The sequence below is a fragment of the Anser cygnoides genome, chromosome 1 (assembly GCF_040182565.1).
Source record: "Anser cygnoides isolate HZ-2024a breed goose chromosome 1, Taihu_goose_T2T_genome, whole genome shotgun sequence".
Taxonomy (NCBI): Eukaryota; Metazoa; Chordata; class Aves; order Anseriformes; family Anatidae; genus Anser; species Anser cygnoides.
This window is the reverse complement of record NC_089873.1, coordinates 62928339-62934338: the sequence shown is the minus strand read 5'-3', so window position 1 is coordinate 62934338 and position 6000 is coordinate 62928339.

The following is a 6000-nucleotide window of genomic DNA, read 5'->3' as shown; positions in this document are numbered from 1 at the left end:
TCACAAAGTTAATTGAACTGTAGAACATATAATTACACAGTAGCTCTCAAGTCAAGGATGACCTTGAGATTGAAAACTTCACAAAGTGCAGAGAAGAACAGGGCATTTCTAGACGTATTTGCAATATTCTAAGCTACAGTAGCTAATGCTAAAATAAGAAGTAGAAAATACTACAAAAAATGTGCAGGAGAACTTATGCATCTCTAAACTCCTATGATTAGGAGACTTCATAGAGGAAGCAGGTTATCTCTCACTTATGGTAGATAATACTTTACTCTTTCTATAGAAACACCTGATTCTTGTCATTGTTGGAGAAAGACTGCTATTATTGCCAGTCTACAGATTGGGATTTTTTTACTTCCTTAGCTCTGTGAGTCTGAACAGCACCAAAGATTTCTAAAGAAATCTCAGCTGTAAAGGAAAAGAAGTGAAAATTGTAGAGACAACAAACGTGGAACTCATTCTGAAGAGTAAAGGAAACAAGTAAAAGATCTATTTCTAAGGTCACATCTACAGAGGGTGGTGGACTGTGATGCAGAAATTTCCAGGCTGACTCTTTCAGATCGGGCACACCACACAATGCTCTACAGTGACTGAGAAGATACCAGTTTGGGTACTGAAAGTAGAGCATCCACAACAACACAGAGCTTCATCTGAGCCAGTAAGCCCTTCTGCATGGGAGAACAAAATAGACAATTTTGAGCTTCATTAGAGAGACACATCCATCTCTCAAGGCTTTGGTGAATGTGTCACTTGTGTCTCTACCAGTGGGTGAAAGGAGAAGTATAAGCCAGTGTGGTATTGTTCCTGACCATATTTGCCCCAGCACATATGACAAATGGGATTCCTTTCACTCTGATTCAAATCAACAGCCCATCAGGCACTAAGAAGAAGGTGTTATCTGACATAATTAATAGAAGGTTGTTGTTAAGTCTGCTTTTAAAATAAATTTTATTATTATTATTGTTTGAATTCTGATCCCAGCTGAGTATATGTGACCACCATGAAGTTAAGCCATTTAAACAGGCAATAAAGTTTAAAGTTTTCTATAAGTGTCACTGCTCCAATAAGTGACAAAATAGGCACAAAATAGAACAGTTTCAAGAGGAAAAAGCCAAAGAAAATGAACATCTCAAGGCAAAATGCTCTTTGTGAACCTAGGATATGTGAGTTACAATTCCCACTACCCCAGAAGAATTTCATTCATTTTCCTGTTTGTATTTTCTATCAGGATGGATTTGAGCTACCTGCAGAAGTAGTGTGATAATATATATATATTATATATATATATATATATATGTATATTTGGAAACTCAAGTTTCAGCAATTCTGTTTCAGGATTCATAGGTTTTGGATGGACTTCAAGCAGCCATTCACTCTTTGTGTGTGTTTGGGTAAGTACTATCAGCACTAGAGCTATTTTGCACAAGCTCTGTGACAGAGTCCCAGTACAAAAGGGAAGTACCTAAAGAGTTACACTGCAGGAGACTTGGTTTCTGGGCTTGAAGTACTTAAAGGGGCAACCAGAGCCCTCAACTTCATGCCTGGTGAAGACAAATTCTTGAGTTTCTTCTCAAATAATATTTGTTTGTAAATATTTCCCACAGAACTGTGACTCTTTAAAACTCTACACAGGCCCAGCAGTCCTCAGCACTTCTCAGGAGTCCCCGGAGTTCTACACATAACTTTAGCAGGATCTAGCTTATCTGATAAAAGTTTCCATTTGAAATACCCCTTGGTTTTTCCTAGCTAATTAAAATAAAAAGTGCGTGGCCTGCCTGACACCTGCCTTCCTACGAGCATACTCTATCCCTGTGTATAACGTGAGTGAAGTGGACAGGTTTCTACTGACTGAGACTGTGCGGAAAAGTTCCACCGATATTTTTTGCAATTACATAGCTACTGACTTGAAGCCTGGACTGAAAGGAACTATTAGTCCCAAGGTTCAGATTATTGAGTTCTTCGGCGTATTTTCAGTCTTCCCTAGCACTTGTAAAGAACACAGTGAAATTTTCCTCATTTCAAGCCACTGGTTACAGCTAATGGGTATATGCAATGCATGGAAGCAGCCCTCTCCAGCTTGCTGCAAGCAGTCATCTTCCAAGGGATACAGCACTAAAAACAGCAGATGTGACCTCAAAGAACAACACTCCAGATGTGCGGTTGATTGCTGGTTTGCATTTACCTAAATAGCTGCAAACGTACACAAGTAACAGCCATATGTACATAGGGGTGTGTGTGTGCACACAGACACACAGGCACACAGACACACGGACACACAGACACACAGACATAAACACACAGACACCTCTCGCTGCATGCCGGCCGCTCTCCAAGGTGCTGCAGGAGGCGGCTCCGTGCTCCTCGGACGACTCCTGCAGCTCTGCCTGGTGCAGGATTTTTTTATTTCTATTTTTTTTCCCAATCAGAGACAATTCAAGCTAAAAAGCCCTGAGGTTCGGTTCAAGTACGTTCTGTTCTTTTATGTTTAAGGTCAAGGAAAACTTTTATGCTGTTGATACTCCCCTACCCACCTCCCCACACACATGCACACACTTTGGAGAGGATTTCATTTAACTCTTGGCCTTTTGAGAGTCTTGTGCCACAGCTATGAAGCATATCTTGTTATAAACATAATTGTACGACTGCTTGCCTCCTTTTTAATATTATTTAACTCCCATATCACATAAATTGAGGTCATATACTTTCATGTACTTCCTTCTTGTCTGTTTTCTCCTTCGACATGTCTGTCAGTACTCAGAAGTATTTCTGACAGCTGTGAACATACTCTCTTCATTTTCAGTAGTTGTCTTTCCAGGACTGAACAAAAATGAGAAAGATTAGCAGCAAACACATTTTGCAGATTGTTCTGAAACAGCTTTCAGATCTGCCCAGCTATAAGCTTACTCACTCACCTGGAATTCTGAAACATTTGCAAATAACATTTATTCCTACACACAAAAGTGCAGATCTGCAATTTCTAGGGTCTTATTGGTAGACAAATTACTTGCATGTTTACTTTAAAATATGCCCCGTCAGCTTTATTATGCCTAACGGGATGTTCTTCCAGATACTGTGTTTAACTTTAATAAAGCAGTAGATTTGATTTTCCAGTTTGCCACCTACCAGCCCTGCATGAGAGGGAATCAGTTTGGCTTTGAAAATTTGACTCTGACCCTCGTCTCAACCCGCAGAGAATTTCAATTTCATCAGTGTGGTCTGTTCTAAATAATTCCTAGTATGTCAGGCTTTCAGACTCAAAGGGGCTCAGAGAACACCATCATTGTGCAGAGAAAAGTGAAATAAGACCTTGATGCTTTTTTGTTAGTAAGTCAGTAATTGATGTTGCTCGACTGTGAAAACAACACACTTCCTTCCTAGCTGTGTTGAAGGGCCCAGAGGTTTCTCCTGGGAAGGAGAAACAAGGATGCTCTTACCTCCCCAGCACTAGTGAGCTGGAAGCTGCGATATGTCAATGTTTCAGTGCCTTCCCCTGGCAGATCCTAACTGTGTTTTATAATACTCCTATGGACGCACTGCTTTGGACACAGTTAAGTGATTACATGCCCTTTACTGTTAAAGGGTTGACTATCAGTTTGTTTAACTCATTTAATTTCTGCGGGTAAGCGTCTATTGGTGATTTATTTGCATGCAGCCTGGCTTGCTGTTGCCTCAGTTTGGGCTTGTTACTTCTTTTCTTCTTGCTTTGTGGTCCACACTGTCATGATTATTTGCTGGGCTGTTGTCTCATTCTCCCCAGCATTTGTTCATCACCTGTCCTATGCCTGCCTCGCCCGTGTGCAAAACCATTCAAATCAGCTGTCTGTTACAACACTGGAAGCAAATGAGTGTGGAAGCTCCATAGAGGGCTAAATAGCAGCAGAAGAGCATGACGACTCGTGGTGAGTGCTGCTGACACTGGGGTGCCCAGGAGGGGTCAGGGGTAGCAGCCTTGGTCCCTGCTGGGTGACTGCCATTCTCTTCTGCTCTCGCTTTGGGCCTTTTGCCACCTTGAGTCAAGTCCCCGCTTTCAGGCATCTCTTCTTTCATGGAGAGATTAGGGCTTCTCCTTGTTCTTCCCAGCCCCATTGGCCTGAAACTGTTGGCAAAAACTCCAAGGAAATGGTGCCCCGAATAAATGTGACAGTGACTGCTTGCCTAGAGGAGCAGAAAGAAAAGGGTTGTTGTGGCCCGTTGCTGTGCTCTCGGAGCTGCTCCTTTCCCCTGGGATTTGCCTCGGACACTTTGTCCCCAGCCCCTCTGGGAGCATCCCTGGCTCTTGAGGGAACCTTGATGCTTTGAAGATGTCTCTTTGGTCCCCAAGCATACAGAAGATGTACCACACCCCCTGAGTATAATAGAAAGTATCACTGTGCCGGTGGTCCCCAGGGACACCCATCCTGCCTGCCCCTCACCCACCCAAGCTGTAACACCCTTGGGGCTTGTTCTCCTAAGCTCACCCCAACGAGGCAGCTCTGCACCTGGGGAAGGGGGCCTCTGCGACAAGTGGAGCTAAAGGCAGGGACATGGCCCACAGCGAAGTCTCACTAGAGATCCCTTGGCATCACTGGATACGGAAGCAATTTCTTTTGGAAATCTCTTTGCTGAAAGTTGCTGTCTTTGCTTCCCCTCCCCAGCAGTGTCTCTCGGTCCCTCAGTGAAAGGGGAAGATCATCATTAGCAAATACTCGCTTCCTCATGCACTTTCCTTTTTCTCTGAAAGCGAAGGGCTAAGCGCTTTGCTCAGTGATTTTCCGATGGATTTATCTCTACAGCTCTTTAGCACACTGTAAAAGACTCGCATGAGCGGGGTGGGATGTGCGTTTTAAACGCTTTAAGCTTAGGAGCAGCATTTTTTTCTCCCTTAGGAGGTGTGGCTAACGCTTAGTGCTCTAAAAAGAAGAGCCGGTAATAACAGATGCTCTGTCAAACTTAAAAGGCGCTGCCTACCACGGAGTCACCGGGTGCCATCAAGATGTAGCTGCTGAGATTATGAGCTCCGGGGGCTCAGGGAGGCAGCCCGGCGCACACCACGCTTCTCCGGGGGGGGTGACTGAAATTTCCATTCTCCCCAGGAGGGCTGCAGACGAGGCAAGGGAGGGGGCGGCACATGGCAAGGTTTTCAGCACCGGCCTTTGATTTCCATGGGTGATTTTGGCGGATGGGGGTTGAGGGCATGCGTACGGGGAAGGGAGATGCTCCCCGGCGTGGAAGACGCTTGCAGCGACGGAGGATGCCCTCCCACTCCGCAGACGAGAGCCCGCACGACTCTGAGCAGCGTGGCACTGGAGAGCCCCCTGCAGCTGGGTAGAGCCGTGCCTGGCCCCATCCCCATCCCCTGCCCCATCCCCATCCCGGAGCTACCTCCCGCCTGCCCTGCGGCCGTGGGAAGCGGCGAGGTGCTGGAAGCGGGCAGTGCCGAGCCTTGTGCCCCTTCCCTGCGACGAAGGGAGGGACAGTCCCAAAGGGCGCTGTGTGCTGCCAGGGTGCTTGTGCTGCCAACGTGTGCTGTCACCCCCTCCCTTCTCCTCGCTCTGGGAGGGGCTGACCCGTGCAGGCTGTTATTGAGCTCTAATTAAAACTCCGGGAATCAACGTGCTCAGTCAAACACCAGCAACGTCTCTGGGAGGGAAAAATAATAAGAACAATAATAATAATAATAACAATAATAATAATAATAATAATAAGGGGATGAGGAGGCGGACATTGTCCCTTTTAAAGCTGATGATGATCCTGCTTAATGAATGTTAAAATATTCATTCAAGTGCCAAGGTCTCAGAGACAGCCTGTGGGAGGCTTAAGGGAGGCTGAGCTGTGTGGGTGGCCATCCTCTGCCCCTAAGGAACAGTCCCACAGGATCTCAGCCTGACTGAGGCTTGCTTCAAACCTCCCAGTGACAATTTCAGATTCCCTTCCTGGCAGAAATCTCATCTAAGGTGTCCCCACAGCAGTGAAGTCCAGGCAAAACATTCTGCAAAGATAAGAAAAATAGGTGCAGGA